The sequence below is a fragment of the Salmo salar genome, unplaced genomic scaffold (assembly GCF_965601325.2).
Source record: "Salmo salar unplaced genomic scaffold, fSalSal1 ptg000587l, whole genome shotgun sequence".
NCBI lineage: Eukaryota > Metazoa > Chordata > Actinopteri > Salmoniformes > Salmonidae > Salmo > Salmo salar.
The window spans coordinates 140,938-163,042 of NW_027675427.1; the positions used below are offsets into that span (position 1 = coordinate 140,938).

The 22,105-nt window shown below is 43.9% G+C and overlaps 1 pseudogene across 1 annotated transcript; it reads right to left on the minus strand.

The window, feature by feature from the left end:
• Positions 1–5,244: 5,244 nt before the first annotated feature.
• LOC145876385 (tripartite motif-containing protein 16-like) lies at positions 5,245–18,781 on the minus strand (annotated as a pseudogene). The gene is made up of 7 exons (XR_014391524.1): positions 18,763–18,781; positions 14,871–15,481; positions 14,343–14,438; positions 8,111–8,344; positions 6,184–6,343; positions 5,997–6,057; positions 5,245–5,765 (listed from the first exon to the last, which is right to left on the minus strand). The product of XR_014391524.1 is annotated as a tripartite motif-containing protein 16-like (transcript).
• Positions 18,782–22,105: the final 3,324 nt, after the last annotated feature.

A 22,105-nucleotide genomic window follows, 5' to 3' on the forward strand; every position in this document is an offset into this window, starting at 1 on the left:
TAGACTACACCAGCATGACTAGTATCTATGTGGACCCTACTACAGTTTAACCAGCTCAGCTATAGACTACACCAGCATGACTAGTATCTATGTGGACCCTACTACAGTTTAACCAGCTCAGCTATAGACTACACCAGCATGACTAGTATCTATGTGGACCCTACTACAGTTTAACCAGCTCAGCTATAGACTACACCAGCATGACTAGTATCTATGTGGACCCTACTACAGTTTAACCAGCTCAGCTATAGACTACACCAGCATGACTAGTATCTATGTGGACCCTACTACAGTTTAACCAGCTCAGCTATAGACTACACCAGCATGACTAGTATCTATGTGGACCCTACTACAGTTTAACCAGCTCAGCTATAGACTACACCAGCATGACTAGTATCTATGTGGACCCTACTACAGTTTAACCAGCTCAGCTACAGACTACACCAGCATGACTAGTATCTATGTGGACCCTACTACAGTTTAACCAGCTCAGCTATAGACTACACCAGCATGAACTAGTATCTATGTGGACCCTACTACAGTTTAACCAGCTCAGCTATAGACTACACCAGCATGACTAGTATCTATGTGGACCCTACTACAGTTTAACCAGCTCAGCTATAGACTACACCAGCATGACTAGTATCTATGTGGACACTACTACAGTTTAACCAAGCTCAGCTATAGACTACACCAGCATGACTAGTATCTATGTGGACCCTACTACAGTTTAACCAGCTCAGCTATAGACTACACCAGCATGACTAGTATCTATGTGGACCCTACTACAGTTTAACCAGCTCAGCTATAGACTACACCAGCATGACTAGTATCTATGTGGACCCTACTACAGTTTAACCAGCTCAGCTACAGACTACACCAGCATGACTAGTATCTATGTGGACCCTACTACAGTTTAACCAGCTCAGCTATAGACTACACCAGTATCTATGTGGACCCTACTACAGTTTAACCAGCTCAGATATAGACTACACCAGCATGACTAGTAACTATGTGGACCCTACTACAGTTTAACCAGCTCAGCTATAGACTACACCAGTATCTATGTGGACCCTACTACAGTTTAACCAGCTCAGCTATAGACTACACCAGCATGACTAGTATCTATGTGGACCCTACTACAGTTTAACCAGCTCAGCTATAGACTACACCAGCATGACTAGTATCTATGTGGACCCTACTACAGTTTAACCAGCTCAGCTATAGACTACACCAGCATGACTAGTATCTATGTGGACCCTACTACAGTTTAACCAGCTCAGCTATAGACTACACCAGCATGACTAGTATCTATGTGGACCCTACTACAGTTTAACCAGCTCAGCTATAGACTACACCAGCATGACTAGTATCTATGTGGACCCTACTACAGTTTAACCAGCTCAGCTATAGACTACACCAGCATGACTAGTATCTATGTGGACCCTACTACAGTTTAACCAGCTCAGCTATAGACTACATCAGCATGACTAGTATCTATGTGGACCCTACTACAGTTTAACCAGCTCAGCTATAGACTACACCAGCAAGACTAGTATCTATGTGGACCCTACTACAGTTTAACCAGCTCAGCTATAGACTACACCAGCATGACTAGTATCTATGTGGACCCTACTACAGTTTAACCAGCTCAGCTATAAACTACACCAGCATGACTAGTATCTATGTGGACCCTACTACAGTTTAACCAGCTCAGCTATAGACTACACCAGCATGACTAGTATCTATGTGGACCCTACTACAGTTTAACCAGCTCAGCTATAGACTACACCAGCATGACTAGTATCTATGTGGACCCTACTACAGTTTAACCAGCTCAGCTATAGACTACACCAGCATGACTAGTATCTATGTGGACCCTACTACAGTTTAACCAGCTCAGCTATAGACTACACCAGCATGACTAGCATCTATGTGGACCCTACTACAGTTTAACCCAGCTCAGCTATAGACTACACCAGCATGACTAGTATCTATGTGTACCCTACTACAGTTTAACCAGCTCAGCTATAGACTACACCAGCATGACTAGTATCTATGTGGACCCTACTACAGTTTAACCAGCTCAGCTACAGACTACACCAGCATGACTAGTATCTATGTGGACCCTACTACAGTTTAACCAGCTCAGCTATAGACTACACCAGCATGACTAGTATATAATGTGGACCCTACTACAGTTTAACCAGCTCAGCTATAGACTACACCAGCATGACTAGTATCTATGTGGACCCTACTACAGTTTAACCAGCTCAGCTATAGACTACACCAGCATGACTAGTATCTATGTGGACCCTACTACAGTTTAACCAGCTCAGCTATAGACTACACCAGCATGACTAGTATCTATGTGGACCCTACTACAGTTTAACCAGCTCAGCTATAGACTACACCAGCATGACTAGTATCTATGTGGACCCTACTACAGTTTAACCAGCTCAGCTACAGACTACACCAGCATGACTAGTATCTATGTGGACCCTACTACAGTTTAACCAGCTCAGCTATAGACTACACCAGTATCTATGTGGACCCTACTACAGTTTAACCAGCTCAGATATAGACTACACCAGCATGACTAGTAACTATGTGGACCCTACTACAGTTTAACCAGCTCAGCTATAGACTACACAGCATGACTAGTATCTATGTGGACCCTACTACAGTTTAACCAGCTCAGCTATAGACTACACCAGCATGACTAGTATCTATGTGGACCCTACTACAGTTTAACCAGCTCAGCTATAGACTACACCAGCATCGACTAGTATCTATGTGGACCCTACTACAGTTTAACCAGCTCAGCTATAGACTACACCAGCATGACCTAGTATCTATGTGGACCCTACTACAGTTTAACCAGCTCAGCTATAGACTACACCAGCATGACTAGTATCTATGTGGACCCTACTACAGTTTAACCAGCTCAGCTATAGACTACACCAGCATGACTAGTATCTATGTGGACCCTACTACAGTTTAACCAGCTCAGCTATAGACTACACCAGCATGAACTAGTATCTATGTGGACCCTACTACAGTTTAACCAGCTCAGCTATAGACTACACCAGCATGACTAGTATCTATGTGGACCCTACTACAGTTTAACCAGCTCAGCTATAGACTACACCAGCATGACTAGTATCTATGTGGACCCTACTACAGTTTAACCAGCTCAGCTATAGACTACACCCAGCATGACTAGTATCTATGAGGACCCTACTACAGTTTAACCAGCTCAGCTATAGACTACACCAGCATGACTAGTATCTATGTGGACCCTACTACAGTTTAACCAGCTCAGCTATAGACTACACCAGCATGACTAGTATCTATGTGGACCCTACTACAGTTTAACCAGCTCAGCTATAGACTACACCAGCATGACTAGTATCTATGTGGACCCTACTACAGTTTAACCAGCTCAGCTATAGACTACACCAGCATGACTAGTATCTATGTGGACCCTACTACAGTTTAACCAGCTCAGCTATAGACTACACCAGCATGACTAGTATCTATGTGGACCCTACTACAGTTTTAACCAGCTCAGCTATAGACTACACCAGCATGACTAGTATCTATGTGGACCCTACTACAGTTTTAACCAGCTCAGCTATAGACTACACCAGCATGACTAGTATCTATGTGGACCCTACTACAGTTTAACCAGCTCAGCTATAGACTACACCAGCATGACTAGTATCTATGTGGACCCTCTACTACAGTTTAACCAGCTCAGCTATAGACTACACCAGCATGACTAGTATCTATGTGGACCCTACTACAGTTTAACCAGCTCAGCTATAGACTACACCAGCATGACTAGTATCTATGTGGACTCCCCTACTACAGTTTAACCAGCTCAGCTATAGACTACACCAGCATGACTAGTATCTATGTGGACCCTACTACAGTTTAACCAGCTCAGCTACAGACTACACCAGCATGACTAGTATCTATGTGGACCCTACTACAGTTTAACCAGCTCAGCTATAGACTACACCAGCATGACTAGTATCTATGTGGACCCTACTACAGTTTAACCAGCTCAGCTACAGACTACACCAGCATGACTAGTATCTATGTGGACCCTACTACAGTTTAACCAGCTCAGCTATAGACTACACCAGCGTGACTAGTATCTATGTGGACCCTACTACAGTTTAACCAGCTCAGCTACAGACTACACCAGCGTGACTAGTATCTATGTGGACCCTACTACAGTTTAACCAGCTCAGCTATAGACTACACCAGCATGACTAGTAACTATGTGGACCCTACTACAGTATGAACCAGCTCAGCTATAGACTACACCAGCATGACTAGTATCTATGTGGACCCTACTACAGTTTAACCAGCTCAGCTATAGACTACACCAGCATGACTAGTATCTATGTGGACCCTACTACAGTTTAACCAGCTCAGCTATAGACTACACCAGCATGACTAGTATCTATGTGGACCCTACTACAGTTTAACCAGCTCAGCTATAGACTACACCAGCATGACTAGTATCTATGTGGACCCTACTACAGTTTAACCAGCTCAGCTATAGACTACACCAGCATGACTAGTATCTATGTGGACCCTACTACAGTTTAACCAGCTCAGCTATAGACTACACCAGCATGACTAGTATCTATGTGGACCCTACTACAGTTTAACCAGCTCAGCTATAGACTACACCAGCATGACTAGTAACTATGTGGACCCTACTACAGTTTAACCAGCTCAGCTATAGACTACACCAGCATGACTAGTATCTATGTGGACCCTACTACAGTTTAACCAGCTCAGCTATAGACTACACCAGCATGACTAGTATCTATGTGGACCCTACTACAGTTTAACCAGCTCAGCTATAGACTACACCAGCATGACTAGTATCTATGTGGACCCTACTACAGTTTAACCAGCTCAGCTATAGACTACACCAGCATGACTAGTATCTATGTGGACCCTACTACAGTTTAACCAGCTCAGCTATAGACTACACCAGCATGACTAGTATCTATGTGGACCCTACTACAGTTTAACCAGCTCAGCTATAGACTACACCAGCATGACTAGTATCTATGTGGACCCTACTACAGTTTAACCAGCTCAGCTATAGACTACACCAGCATGACTAGTATCTATGTGGACCCTACTACAGTTTAACCAGCTCAGCTATAGACTACACCAGCATGACTAGTATCTATGTGGACCCTACATCTACGACTACAGTTTAACCAGCTCAGCAGTACTATAATAGAGATTAAACCCAGGATAGAGGGGCTGAGTGAATGTGGTCTGGACTCTGTGGAGGAGGGTCATTGTGTCAGAGACACTGTAGAAGGACAGAGTACCTGCCTTGTGATCCAGGTACACTCCTACTCTGGAGGACTGAGGGCCTGATACTTTAGTCTTAACATTATTGTGTCTGAAATAATAACCATCACTATAGCACTGTAAACTCCAGGACTTGTTATTGTATCCAAATACACCATCCCAGCCTGTCTCTGTTCTGCTGATGTCTTTATATGAGACTGCTGTAATAACCAACTCCCCAGTCCACTCCACCTCCCAGTAACAGCGTCCAGACAGACCCTCTCTACACAGAACCTGGTAGGTGTTGGTGAATCTGTCTGGATGACCAGGATATGGTTGGACTTGGCCTGTATAGGTCACCTTTCTGTTCCCTTCAGACAGAGAGAGGTGTGTGTGTGCTGTGTTTGGGTCCAGTGTGAGCTGACAGGAATCTGGGAGAAGAGCAGAGACCAATGAGGGGAGTCAGAACAATAAGTTAAGTCAGATACTGTATCTACCCTGTCTTTGATTAGAGCACAGCAGAGATCAAATCAGAGAAATATGAGGAGTCAGATAGATACCCAGTCTTTGATTAGATCTACTATTGCTATATATTTCTAGAGGGATTGTTAGGAGTGGCAGTAAAAAGAGACTGTTAGTTACTTCACAATAAAGAGACTCACATTGTAACAAACTGTTCTCTGGTCTTGGGCTCTGGAGGCAGAACAACCTCCACTATATTCACTACAGACACACAAACACATTGACAGAGAGAGGGAATGTTATCATCATACCATATTCCACATGTATATGACTAGTAGGGAACTTTCAATGGTCTAAAGTTGATGTTTCTGATTGTTTTCAACACACCTGTAGTGGAGATCTTGGTCCATTCTCCTTTAAGGAAGTCTTCTAGTTTCTCTCTCAGTTCAGACACAGTCTTACTCACATCTCCAAAGTACTGAAGAGGACGGACAACGATGCTGGGTAAGTCTGAAGATACACTGATACTGGAGAGAGACTGATAACTCTGGAGAGAGAGAGAGACAGAGACAGAGAGACAGAGAGACAGAGACAGAGAGAGACAGAGGAACAGAGGGACAGAGAGAGAGAGGAGGGGACAGAGAGAGAGAGAGAGAGAGAGAGAGAGAGAGAGAGAGAGAGAGAGGGAGAGAGAGACAGAGAGAGAGCGAGAGAGAGAAGAGAGAGAGGACAGAGAGAGAGGAGAGGGGGACAAGGGCCAGAGAGAGACAGAGACAGACAGAGAGAGAGACAGAGAGATAGAGAGAAGAGAGACAGAGAGAGAGACAGAGGAACAGAGGGACAGAGAGAGAGAGGGACAGAGGAAAGAGAGAGAGAGGAGGGACAGAGAGAGAGAGAGGGAGGGACCAGAGAGAGAGACAGAGAGAGAGACAGAGAGAGACAGAGAGAGACGCAGAGAGAGAGAGAGAGACACAGGGAGAGAGAGAGACACAGAGAGAGAGAGAGCACAGAGAGAGAGAGAGACACAGAGAGAGAGAGAGGCACAGAGAGAGAGACACAGAGAGAGAGAGAGAGGACACAGAGAGGGACACAGAGAGGGACACAGAGAGGGACACAGAGAGGGACACAGAGAGGGAGAGAGGGACACAGAGAGGGAGAGAGGGACACAGAGAGAGGGGGGACACAGAGAGAGGGGGGACACAGAGAGAGGGGGGGACACAGAGAGAGGGGGGGACACAGAGAGAGGGGGGACACAGAGAGAGGGGGGGACACAGAGAGGAGGGGGGGACACAGAGAGAGGGGGGGACACAGAGAGAGTGGGGGACACAGAGAGAGGGGGGGACACAGAGAGAGGGACAGAGGGAAAGAGAGGAGGGAGAGAGACAGAGAGAGAGGAGGGGACAGAGAGAGAGAGGAGGGACAGAGAGAGAGAGAGAGAGGGGACACAGAGAGAGAGGGGGACAGAGAGAGAGAGAGGGGACAGAGAGAGGGGAGAGAGAGAGAGGGAGGGACAGAGAGAGAGAGAGAGAGAGAGGGACAGAGAGAGAGAGAGAGGGGAGACAGAGAGAGAGGGGACAGAGAGAGAGGGGACAGAGAGAGGGGGACAGAGAGGGAGAGAGAGAGAGGGGGACAGAGAGGGAGAGAGAGAGAGGGGGACAGAGAAGAGAGAGAGAGAGAGAGAGAGAGGGGGACAGAGAGAGAGAGAGAGAGGGGGACAGAGAGAGAGAGAGAGGGGGACAGAGAGAGAGAGAGAGGGGGACAGAGTGAGAGAGAGAGAGAGAGGGGGACACCGAGGGGGGGACACAGAGAGAGGGACAGAGAGAGAGAGAGAGAGGAGGGACAGAGAGAGAGAGGGACACAGAGAGAGAGAGAGAGAGGGACACAGAGAGAGAGAGGAGGGACAGAGAGAGAGAGAGAGAGGGACAGAGAGAGAGAGAGATCCAGAGAGAGAGAGATACAGAGAGAGAGAGAGAGGGACAGAGAGATACAGAGAGAGAGAGAGAGGGACAGAGAGAGATACAGAGAGGGAGAGAGAGAGACACAGGGAGAGAGAGAGACACAGGGAGAGAGAGACACAGGGAGAGAGAGAGAGACACAGGGAGAGAGAGAGAGACACAGGGAGAGAGAGAGACACAGGGAGAGAGAGAGACACAGGGAGAGAGGAGAGGGACAGAGAGAGAGAGAGAGGGACAGAGAGAGAGAGAGAGGGGACAGAGAGAGAGAGAGAGGGACAGAGAGGACAACATAATGATTGAGATCAATAGTTTCACATGAAGTTAATTTCATATCACATGTAACAAGACAGTTTAGTTACCTGGAGGAAATGGATGTGATCCTCTGTGTGTGAGAGCTGCTCCAGCTCAGTGCTTCTCTTCCTCAGCTCAGCTATCTCCTGCTTCAGTTGCTCCAGGACTCCTTCAGCTTCACTCACTTGATCCTTCTCTTGGGCTCTGATCAGCTCCTTCACCTCAGAGCTCCTTCTCTCAATGGAGCGGATCAGCTCAGTAAAGATCTGATCACTGTCCTCCACTGCTGCCTGTGCAGAGCGCTGTTAAGAGAGAGAGAGAGAGAGAGAGGAAGGAGAGAGAGAGAGAGAGAGAGAGAGAGAGAGAGAGAGGGACAGAGAGAGAGACAGAGAGAGGGACAGAGAGAGAGAGAGAGAGAGAGAGAGAGAGAGAGAGAGAGAGAGAGAGAGAGAGAGGGACAGACAGAGAGAGAGAGACAGAGAGAGACAGAGAGAGACAGAGAGACAGAGAGAGAGAGAGAGAGAGAGAGACAGAGAGAGAGAGAGACAGAGAGAGAGAGGGGGACAGAGAGAGAGAGGGGGACAGAGAGAGAGAGGGGGACAGAGAGAGAGAGGGGGACAGAGAGAGAGAGGGGGACAGAGAGAGAGAGGGGGACAGAGAGAGAGAGGGGGACAGAGAGAGAGAGAGAGAGAGAGAGAGAGAGAGAGAGGGACGAGAGAGAGAGGGACGGAGAGAGAGAGAGGGACAGAGAGAGAGAGGGACAGAGAGAGAGAGGGACAGAGAGAGACAGAGAGAGAGAGGGGGACAGAGAGAGAGAGAGAGAGGGACAGAGAGAGAGAGAGAGGGACACAGAGAGAGGGTCAGAGAGAGAGAGGGACAGAGAGAGAGAGAGAGAGAGGGGGACAGAGAGAGAGAGGGGGACAGAGAGAGAGAGGGGGACAGAGAGAGAGAGGGGGACAGAGAGAGAGAGGGGGACAGAGAGAGAGAGGGGGACAGAGAGAGAGAGGGGGACAGAGAGAGAGAGGGGGACAGAGAGAGAGAGGGGGACAGAGAGAGAGAGGGGGACAGAGAGAGAGAGGGGGACAGAGAGAGAGAGGGGGACAGAGAGAGAGAGGGGGACAGAGAGAGAGAGGGGGACAGAGAGAGAGAGGGGGACAGAGAGAGAGAGAGAGAGAGAGAGAGAGAGAGAGAGAGGGACAGAGAGATAGCAGTTAGTTAATACTAGTATCTCTACTTGCAAATTAATCTTCTGCACATCTATCACTCCAGTGTTTAATTGCTACATTGTAATTATTTCTCCACCACGGCCTATTTATTAACTTACCTCCTTTATCTTACCTCATTTGCACAACTGTATATAGACTTTTCTATTGTGTTATTGACGGTACGTTTGTTTATTCCATGTGTAACTCTGTGTTGTTGTTTGTGTCACACTGCTTTGCTTTATCTTGGCCAGGTCGCAGTTGTAAATGAGAACTTGTTCTCAACTGGCCTACCTGGTTAAATAAAGGACTTGTTCTCAACTAGCCTACCTGGTTAAATAAAGGACTTGTTCTCAACTAGTCTACCTGGTTAAATAAAGGTTTCATTAAAAAGTGTAGCAATAACTTAACTTTTCATTAATTAGACAGACTCCTCTAAATAATAAATATAATAAATTAACAAAAAAAAACAGTTAAATGCTAAGTACTATACATAGGTTTTATTTAAAAAATAACAATAGAACCTATTTAGTACTATAATGGTATTTACTAACATAATATTATTACTATAATAGTTTCTAAAGGGGTTCTAGGCTACCCTACCCTAGAATTAGGGTTCAGGATAAAACAGGTTATACGTAGGGTTAGAGTTTCTGTACAGCACTTTGTGACATCTGCTGATGTAAAAAGGTCTTCATAAATACATTAGATTGATTGTTAGGTTCAGGGTATTTAAACAGATAAACTGTATGGGTTTATATCTCTCTTGCTCCTCCCTGTGGTCTTCTGTGGGAACTACATACCTCATTCACCACACTTGATAGGCTCATAATCTGAGGTAGCAACTGAGTCAGAGCTACAAATCAATGATCTCCACCTATCCATTAGGTTTACAACTCAGTGAACCTGCGCAGCATTCTCTCTATTTGATGTCTACGAACCAACAGATTTCAACACATATCAAATTACCAGTTACCATTATTAGTAGCTGTAACCTAGTTAATAATAAGTTACCTGAGGTAAACCTACAAGGATAGTTAATAATAAGTTACCTGAGGTAAACCTACAAGGATAGTTAATAATAAGTTACCTGAGGTAAACCTACAAGGTTAACGCGGGCTGGAAGAGAATTACTTCAAAACCACAGCAAACAGCTGGGACATATAGTAATATTATATATATATAATATTATATCACTGGGCTCCTGTGTGCTAACAAACCCTGTGTACCACCCCTCCCCTGTTTAACCTTGAATTTCGTTCAGAAAAACACTTCCACATTTAGCAAAACGAACCAACTCTTTACGGATCTGTTCGGTGGTAATAAACGGAGGCAGATTAGACACCACTACTCTTGTCGAAATCAGCACCAACACAACCCCTCACATAAATCATACTGGTAACTAGCCGGGTAACAAGACTCACCTTTTACATTACCACAACCACCGCCTTGTTCATTCTGGATACAGAGTGTATATGTTCCTCTCCCACCTGTTCACCGACCAGGATCAATAATTCCTCCACACCATTCTCCACAACGCACCTGAAGAGACAGCGTTTCTTCTCCACTCGGTTGAGGACATCAAACTACCCTACTCCCTCCTCAACTCTAACCGATAAACAGAGGAAACCGATAAACAAACCCTCCCACCATGACAAAAATACATTTGGAAAATAGGCAAAAGAATAGCTGCACTCTTCACGAACGACAAAACCTCACGTTACCAACTTCTTCTTCTTCTATGGTATAATGGCGGTCCTCAAACCAACGTTAAAGGAGCATGGCGCCTCCTACTGTGCTGGAGTGTGTTCAATCACGGTTTACACCATTTCTAAATCCTCCTACCTAACTCAGTACTTCTGAGAAAATAAAAAAGATCCCTACTAACTTCTAATAGACCCTCCCCCATCCCCCAAATCCCTTCCAACCCCCCATCCAACCCCGTCCAACCTCAATGACCCTACACTTCAATCTTTCCCTCTCTTCAACATCCTTACAACAATATAACAACACATGCTGCACCGTTTCATTGACAATACCCTCCAGACACAAACCATTCACATGCTGCCAACCAGATGGAAGGACCAGTTCAATGTACAATGTCCTAAACACAATCGAGGAAACACCACCTCTTCCTTCCTAATCTGACCTTTGAACCTTGGTCCACCGACCTTTCTTTGGAGGGCATATAAATGCCGTCCCTTGTGCTCAGAGTCCCATCTCTTCTGCCACACATCTATCAAAATGGCTCTGATCTCACATTTGTCCTCACCTCTACCCAGTGGAACATTAATATATATTATATCTTGTTTTAAAGTTATTTTAGCTAACTAGTCTACAATTTCATTCCATTCCACACCTGAATGTGCTGGGACCAGCAGAATCTCACTACTAGACCCATTCTCTCAATTCTCCATAATAACATTAATACCTCCAATAGTAGGTCACTCCTAATAGATTTACCAGATGATAAACTATTCAATACAGACAGAGAATCTGAGGATACTATAACTCTAACAGGCTGTACGTCCTCCACCCACTGGAGGACAACTATTATCACCAACAGTTCAACTGAGTACACTGACAGTTCATCTGTTAGTCTTCTACATATCTGCACATCACATTCAGGAAGGTAAACACCTGCTCCTGTGGGCCCACTATCTGGGCCCTTGGATCCATCTGTGAAAAGAGGTAAAAAAGCATAACAACTTCTACCAATGTAATTGTCAACCAGTTTCCCTTTATCACTGACTTCTGACCCAATCTTTCCTTTTGTCTACCAAGGTTAGCTCAACAACAGGATCTGGGAGTAACCATGGAGGAACATCCCCTATCACCACAGAAAGGGCCAACCTCCAACTCCCTGAAACTACTCTCATCAGCAAGCTTTCCAACTGTCCAACCAAAACCACTGCCTTGTCTACTAGTATATTCCCAACAGTCATCTAGAACAGTAGCAGTGGGATGCTCAACCTCACAGCCTTTCAACCCAATAAGCTAATGACAATTTATTACGTCGTATATCCAAAGGCATCTCACCTGCCTCAACTGGACTATAATATAAATCCATGATATTATGGGATACAAAATGGGAAAAGGGGAAATTATGATAATACTAAAAAACACCCTTCAAACTAACCCTACACTCATTAAAAACCCACTACCCCCATTCCACTACTTTGACCCTATCTGCTCCTGCACCAGGCCAACTAACCCTACACTCATTAAAACCCACTACCCCATTCCACTACTTTGACCCTATCTGCTCCTGCACCAGGCCAACTAACCCTACACTCATTAAAACCCACTACCCCATTCCACTACTTTGACCCTATCTGCTCCTGCACCAGGCCAACTAACCCTACACTCATTAAAACCCACTACCCCATTCCACTACTTTGACCCTATCTGCTCCTGCACCAGGCCAACTAACCCTACACTCATTAAAACCCCACTACCCCATTCCACTACTTTGACCCTATCTGCTCCTGCACCAGGCCAACTAACCCTACACTCATTAAAACACACTACCCCATTCCACTACTTTGACCCTATCTGCTCCTGCACCAGGCCAACTAACCCTACACTCATAAAACCCACTACCCCCATTCCACTACTTTGACCCTATCTGCTCCTGCACCAGGCCAACTAACCCTACACTCATTAAAACCCACTACCCCATTCCACTACTTTGACCCTATCTGCTCCTGCACCAGGCCAACTAACCCTACACTCATTAAAACCCACTAACCCATTCCACTACTTTGACCCTATCTGCTCCCGCACCAGGCCAACTAACCCTACACTCATTAAAACCCACTACCCCATTCCACTACTTTGACCCTATCTGCTCCCGCACCAGGCCAACTAACCCTACACTCATTAAAACCCACTACCCCCATTCCACTACTTTGACCCTATCTGCTCCTGCACCAGGCCAACTAACCCTACACTCATTAAAACCCACTACCCCCCATTCCACTACTTTGACCCTATCTGCTCCTGCACCAGGCCAACTAACCCTACACTCATTAAAACCCACTACCCCATTCCACTACTTTGACCCTATCTGCTCCTGCACCAGGCCAACTAACCCTACACTCATTAAAACCCACTACCCCATTCCACTACTTTGACCCTATCTGCTCCTGCACCAGGCCAACTAACCCTACACTCATTAAAACCCCACTACCCCATTCCACTACTTTGACCCTATCTGCTCCTGCACCAGGCCAACTAACCCTACACTCATTAAAACCCACTACCCCATTCCACTACTTTGACCCTATCTGCTCCTGCACCAGGCCAACTAACCCTACACTCATTAAAACCCACTACCCCATTCCACTACTTTGACCCTATCTGCTCCTGCACCAGGCCAACTAACCCTACACTCATTAAAACCCACTACCCCATTCCACTACTTTGACCCTATCTGCTCCTGCACCAGGCCAACTAACCTACACTCATTAAAACCCACTACCCCATTCCACTACTTTGACCCTATCAGCTCCTGCACCAGGCCAACTAACCCTACACTCATTAAAACCCACTACCCCCATTCCACTACTTTGACCCTATCTGCTCCTGCACCAGGCCAACTAACCCTACACTCATTAAAACCCACTACCCCATTCCACTAATTTGACCCTATCTGCTCCAGCACCAGGCCAACTAACCCTACACTCATTAAAACCCACTACCCCATTCCACTACTTTGACCCTATCTGCTCCTGCACCAGGCCAACGGCCTGGGAGGACAGGACACCACCACTCAACACACCCTGGAACTCTTCTGAAGTCAAATCTAGTATGACCAAATACACTAAGAAGCCAACCTTACTGAAGCATATATCACTGGTTGGCCCATCCCTCTGTGCTGTCACAGATCTACTACTCACAGGGATCCTCTCAGGATCCCTCAGCCTTGACCCATCCTCCTCTACTTTCTTCACTGCCTCAGCAGTGACAACCTGTTCCCAACAGTGGGGTCAGTGGGATTGGATAGGGGCCCCTCTACCTCTCTCTCTCTCTCTCTCTCTCTCTGACTGGAGGAGACAGGTGAAATGGTGTGTCTCCTCTGGTCAACAATACTCACCTTGAAAGACTCCACAGCCTGTTGGAGCTCCTTCAGCTCCTTCTCTCTCTCCTGGAATCTCTGCTGGACCTTCTGCTGACTCATCCCCAGCTGCCTCTGTGGAGAATCACTCTTCAATGAGCTATCAAGCTTTATTAGTCCAGTAGATCAATAGTATAGTAATGTGACATAGGGCCCATAGAGAGGAAGGTCTAAAAAATGGATGGTCCATTTACTAAATGATATTTATTTGTTGCTATGTGAATGATTATAGTTTTTATGGTAGGACTACATGTATCAACAGGTTGAGACTGAACTTTGGACTCATAAAAGAGCATTCAGAATGATAATAGTGTTTGACATTATAAAATGGTGATACATCTGGAGAATCTGGGTTGACATATCAATATACTCATGGTTTGTGTTCATATTTGTTCTGCTGAGGATTCATTTCATTTCAATGATCTCATATTCAAACAGCCTTAGTTCCTACTGTATCTTTAATTCTTTGTTTATCAGACAGTCACCAACAAGTTGTTCTGGTCTTACCTGTTTCTCAGTCCTCTCTGCTGCAGCTGACACTGTATCATGGCCTTTATGTTCATCCATTGTACACATCAGACAGATACACTGCTGATCGGTACGACAGTAAACCTCCAGCAGTTTGTCATGATGAGAGCAGATCTTCTCCTGTAGTTGTGCGGTGGCTTTGACCAGCTTGTGCTTCGTCAAAGCAGGAGATTCATAGTGAGATTGGAGGTGAGTCTCACAGTAAGAGGCCAGACACACCAGACAGGACATGAGGGCTTTCTGCTTTCTGGTCCCAGTGCAGACATCACACGCCACATCTCTAGGTCCAGCATAGCACAGAGCAGGAGGGGGAGCAGCCTGGAGTCCTGTCTTCTTCAGTTTCTCCACCAGCTCAGCCAACATGTTATTTTTACTCAGCGTAGGCCTTGGACTGAAGGTCTGTCTGCACTGTGGACAGCTATAGACCCCTTTCAGAACATCCTGATCCCAGCAGCCCTCAATACAGCTCCTACAGTAACTGTGTCCACAGGGGATGGCGACTGGTTCCTTCAGTAGATCCAGACAGACAGAACAACAGAACTGGTCCTGGTCCAGCAGAACTCCTGTTGAGCCATTTGGACGGTTGTTCACTCTCACACAGACAGACGACACAGAGACTCAGATCAGTTTCGTTTCCTCAGAAGAGAGTTTGTGAAGGGGGATGGACTTCCTGGTTCTGCCAGAAGGGTGGGGTTAGAGGGAGGGTGGGGTTAGAGGGAGGGAGGAAGAGAGAGAGGAACTGCATGCAACATCAAGAGGGAGACAAATAGTTTTGTTCCAATGTTAGAGCCTTTAACATGGAATAAATGACATAATGAATCTTAAAATGTGAGTTGTTAGAATATATGAAGGGTAACAGTTTTCTATGAAGTACGTATGTATCATTATTTTAATCACCTTTATAATGCCTTATAAATCAATAAGTCCTGAGGAGGTGTGATATATGGTTATTATACAGAACCACGGCTAAGGGCTGTTCTTAGACAAGACACAACACGGATTGAGAATTATCTAACACTTTTCAACAATACAATCACATTTTATTTTATTGGTTTCATACACATATTTATCAGATGTTATTGTGGGTGAAGTGAAATGCTTGTGTTCCTGGGTTCCAACAGTGCAGTAATATCTAACAATGCTTGTGTTCCTGGCTCCAACAGTGCAGTAATATCTAACAATGCTTGTGTTCCCAGCTCCAACAGTGCAGTAATATCTAACAATGCTTGTGTTCCCAGCTCCAACAGTGCAGTAATATCTAACAATGCTTGTGTTCCCAGCTCACAGAGGGCAAATCTAAAAAGTCAATGAAATTATTAGGACAAGCAATGATATATATATATATATATATATATATACACTGTGTACTGTGATGTGATGCATAGACAATTTGGAGTACATCTGTAGTATATCTGAAGAATAGTAGATGTACAGTAGTAGTTATATAGGATGAACCAGGACTAGAATACAGTATATACATATGAAGTGGACAGCAGTAGTTATATAGGATGAACCATGACTGGAATACAGTATATACATATGAAGTGGACAGCAGTAGTTATATAGGATGAACCAGGACTAGAATACAGTATATACATATGAAGTGGGCAGCAGTTGTTATATAGGATGAACCATGACTAGAATACAGTATATACATATGAAGTGGACAGCAGTAGTTATATAGGATGAACCAGGACTGGAATACAGTTATATACATATGAAGTGGACAGCAGTAGTTATATAGGATGAACCATGACTAGAATACAGTAAATACATATGAAGTGGACAGCAGTAGTTATATAGGATGAACCATGACTAGAATACAGTATATACATATGAAGTGGACAGCAGTAGTTATATAGGATGAACCATGACTAGAATACAGTATATACATATGAAGTGGACAGCAGTAGTTATATAGGATGAACCATGACTGGAATACAGTATATACATTTTTATTTATTTCACCTTTATTTAACCAGGTAGGCAAGTTGAGAACAAGTTCTCATTTACAATTGCGACCTGGCCAAGATAAAGCAAAGCAGTTCGACAACATACAACAACACAGAGTTACACATGGAATAAACAAACGTACAGTCAATAATACAGTAAAAAAATAAGTCTATATACAATGTGAGCAAATGAGGTGAGATAAGGGAGGTAAAGGCAAAAAGGCCATGGTGGCAAAGGTAAATACAATATAGCAAGTAAAACTCTGGAATGGTAGATTTGTAGGTGGAAGAAAGTGCAAAGTAGACATAGAAATAATGGGGTGCAAAGGAGCAAAATAAATTAATAAATAAATAAATAAATACATTAGGGGAAGAGGTAGTTGGGCTAAATTATAGATGGGCTATGTACAGGTGCAGTAATCTGTGAGCTGCTCTGACAGCTGGTGCTTAAAGCTAGTGAGGGAGATAAGTGTTTCCAGTTTCAGAGATTTTTGTAGTTCGTTCCAGTCATTGGCAGCAGAGAACTGGAAGGAGAGACGGCCAAAGGAGGAAATGGCTTTGTGGGTGACCAGAGAGATCCCTGACCCTTATCTTCTCTCAAGAAGATGTCTGGTAGGCCATTTTTAAATACCTTTTTTGGACATTTCAAGATAGCAGATGTTTGAGTTGGGTCTATTAACACAGCTGTGAGTTTGTTATTTTTTTCATTTTTTCATTTTTTACAAAATGAGCAGTCCTGGAAGTGACAAATTTTGACTCATATTGAGTGATAAGACTGAGCTATTTAAAAACACTTTTTCAACATTTCAAGATAGCAGTTAGTTCAGTTTGATCTTATTAAAGACAGCTGTATATTATTTTTTTTGACCCAAAAATATTCTATGTTCACGCCCACTTTTTTTGCACTATGTTTGAAGGCTGTCAACTTCTTGTCAGGAGGAGAATCACTTAGCCCTTTCAACTAATTTTCAAATGATAGGATGCCTATTTACAAACACTTTAGTAGGTGCAAGCGTCCCACCTAGCCCATAGAGGTTTAAACCTAAACAGAATAAGTTGCAACTTAAGGTATAATTATTTTATTCATTTTGGACATATTGTTTGGGACCACTTTTTTTTGCTCTGTTTGAAGGCTGTCAGCTTCTTCTCAGGAGGAGAATCACTTAGGCCTTTCAACTAATTTTGGGTTAGTTGGACTACTTTTGGGTTAGTTCTCTCAAGAAGAACTAACCCATCTCAACATGACAGAGAGTAAGACAGGAGAACCTATTTCAACATGACAGAGAGTAAGACAGGAGAACCTATTTCAACATGACGGAGAGTAAGACAGGAGAACCCTATTTCAACATGACGGAGAGTAAGACAGGAGAACCTATTTCACATGACGGAGAGTAAGTCAGGAGTCCCTGATCTTATCTTCTCTCAAGAAGATGTCTGGTAGGCATGGGCTGGGCGATATGGACCAAAAGTCATATCCCGATATATTTAGGCTGAATATCGATATAAGATATATATCCTGATATTTTTTTCTGCAAAGTGAGAGCAAATGTTCAGTCAAAGTCAAAGCCAGATATGACATGTCTCAAGTAGTATTATTGAAAGCGGCTATTTCAGTGAAACAGTTGAAAAATCAAATGAATAAACAATAAACAGGGCTCTTCACCTGGTTCAGTTTAAATGTTCAGCTGTTCAAATAACAACAACATGTAAACATAAACACTGTAGAACAACAGACGACCTTTTTGGAAATCAAAGCTCCATAAGGTGCACATTTAAATAAATACAAATTTCTTAAACAAAAATAGCCTATAAAATAAAATAGGCCTATCTTTTTCTGAATAAATATTATATATAATTTATGAGAAAAGTCAACTTTTTTTTAGTTTGACAACTTTATATGCTTATTAAAATCAATTTACAGATTTCTTCTCCTTTCATAACAAATCCACAGATGCAAATAACGAACATTACAAAATAATAAACTATGACAAACACTATTAAGGGCAGCAATTATATATAAATAAAGAACAAAATAAAGTGCTCAGTTTGAGAAAATGTTTTTTAAACATCAGCCTGAGATTACCATTTGCTTTTTGTTAACTCAATTTCTTATCTGAACAGCCTCAACCAGTTGCACAAGAAACAGACTATCAACTCAATAAACATTTTCCCCTCTTTTTTACTTTGATAAACAGTAATGCTGTCTTGAGGTAGACATTAGAAGACAAGCGTGTCCTCCTTCGTTTAAAAGATTTTGTGCGAGAAACACCAGCCTGTCAACGGCATCCGGCTTCAGAGATGCTCTGTGGCAGGTCACAGATATTGCCACTGCAGCTGAAAACCCCTTTCGGAGGGTGAACTGGTAGCTGGTACCAAGAGATACTTTTTTTGCCAGGTGGCTCAGAGCTGGAAAGACAACTTCATGATCCTTCCACCACTTGAGGGGATCAGTGTCACTCTCCACACTTGCTGACTGCAAGTAACTTGACAGTTCATTTTCAATAGCCTCCCTCTTGGTTGGTGGCGCAGTGGTGGGGCTGTGCGCTGCTTGAAGAAGCTTGCCAGTGTCTTAGGCTTTTGGTGCCACTGCTGCTTCTCCATCTGCAGGCTCAGTTGGCACACGTAGGTAAGGCGGTTGACAGCTGCTCTGATCAGCCAGTAGCGTCTCCACCTCCAAGACAGCTCTGTGCTTCAATGCATCAACTTTTTCACTTGGGATATAGGTGGCCCTGAAGCGTGGATCCACAAATGAAGCCATCTCCAATAGGTCAGTAGTGGCTGGGTCAGAATACTTGCGGTTGAGGTACTCAACAATGCTGGTCTTGATCGATTTGCAAAGCTCGCTATCACCCTCTTCACATGCCAGGAGACTGTCGTTAAAAGGTGCAGCACAGGTTTTACATATGATAGAGTGACGTACTCCTCACCTGACAAAGCATCGGTAAAGTCCTGGAGAGGTTTCAGGACCTTTTGGACTGCTTCTAGGACCTCTAAGTCCTGCCAGGTAGGGACAAGGTGCCTGGTCTTTTTGTCATTAGACAGGACTTTGGCCAGTGCTCCTTCCTGCTCCAGGACTCTCTCTATCATCTGCTGCCTTGATCACCAGCGTGTGGCAGACTCGGTTATGAGTTGGTGACTTGGCAGACCCAGCTGAATCTGGACTTCAGCAAGATGTCTCCTTTTCTTCCAGCTGTACCAAAAACAGCTTACAATTCTCTTGCACAGAGCTTATGCGAGAAAATTTGACTCTGTTTTCACTTTAACACACTCATACAACTAAGTGCTTTCCAAAATCAAGCTTTAGAAATATTCTACATGAATATTTTCTTGTTTCATAGTTTATTTTTTTAATCAACGCCAGTGCTAATCATAAATATCAAATATTATATTCATTTATTTTGTGAATTTGAATCCTGTAAGTGATTTTTATGTATTATTATTTGTGTATAATTTATAAATGATGACTATACTGTATGTACATTTACTGATGTTTCGTTCTTGTTGTTGTTCTTAGTATTTATGCTTAGTATTTAATGCTACTTCATATTTCTACTCCACTAAAAACTCCACAATGTTTAGGCCTACCTACGTGTCAACATTAGTTTCTAGTTACTTTGCAGTTGGCTCTTCAATCCAGAGAAAAAACTATAGTCTATCATAATAACTAAATATGTTACCTTGATGATATCAACAGGCTAACCAGCATTTTAAAGTCATAATTACCTCACCTTTACCAGCTGTAACATTAAAGTGGTAAACACATCAATGCATCACTAATTCTTATCCAATAACCTAATAAATATGGTTCTGAAATCTACCATCCTGTATTGTAAGTGATTTTACTTTTAGCACTTTATGTTTTGTGTTTTATTAATCAATCTTTGGCCAAGACAGCAGCATAAAACAAAACAAGTTGCAGACAGACACAAAGGAAAAATAATGAAAAACTAATATTTTAATGTTTTTTTATTTAAAGTAAAATATGTGAATACTCCTTAATAAAACACTGCACTCCCCAATAGCCAAGTGTAGTCTGATCCGAAACACTGCATCCTCAGCCACTCGTTCAGCTCCACCGCTCTGACCACGTCGCTCCCGTTGGCGGTTGTTATAGCAACTCGGATGATTTTCTTGGAGTTTCCCAGCTTGCGTCCTGCGAGGCCTCAGCTATGATGCTCACCGGTGTGATCCTGAGGGGAAATAACTTGTTTTGGAGACACGACGCTTGTTTTCATCTCCCCAGTCGTTGAATGAAGTGAACATGTCACGCTTCATGTAAGGCTCACATTGTCCTGCTCGACCACATATCGCTGGTCAACGCCAAAATGGGTCCCGTTAGCGAGCCGGTCAGCAAGGCTCTGCCTGACTTCAGTGGACATTTGTGGCAGTGCTTCTCGTGTAAAGTAGTTGGGAAGCTCATATCTCGGGTCCATAGTTTTCAGTAGCTTTTTGAATCCGACTTGTTCCACAGTTGCAACAGGGACCATATCTTTAGCAATGTGATAGGACACCGCTGTAGTTATAGTACACCACTTGCCAATTTTCTTTTCATAAAGGCTCACTGCGGGAAAATGAAGTTTGCAGTGAGCTTTGTTTCGGGGCTTTTTCGGGTTGTCGACGGCTTGCGGCTGGGGCTTCTGCAGCGCGCAGTTTCACACACTCTTCGTATTGCAGTTTGTGCCACTGTTTTAGGTGGTGAAAAAGATTTGTAGTGCTTCCACCCCTGGCTGTAACTTTTTTTTATGGCACTGCCTACATATAACGTGATTTTGTTGCTCATCTGATACTTTGAATCCGAACCATCTCCAAATTACTGAGCCAATGCTTTTTCTTTTACTAACCAATTCCTCGTCAAAACGCTCCGCAGACGCTGTTGCTTCCTCCATGTTTGTTGAAGTGTCGGTTCCTGCCCCTCCGCCCTCTGTGCATGAAAGAGGAGGCGCGGGGAGCAGCGCAGAGAGCTCCGGGTCTGCAGCTTGCTTGGAGCAAGGATCAAAGCGTACATTTGAACTATATCGATATATGCGAAATGGTCTAATTTCATATCACATTTAAAATATATATCGATATATTTTTTATATCGATATATCGCCCAGCCCTAGTCAGGCTGATAAGAACAATTCTTATTTTGTATAACGGGTCACTTAGGATGGCAGTAGCATTGTTGACGAAATGCAGGCATCGCAGCAGAATTAGGAAGCGGTCTTGGGAAAAGAGGGTGGCAAAGAAGGGAGTTGCAAACATAGGATCTGTGCTCCAGTA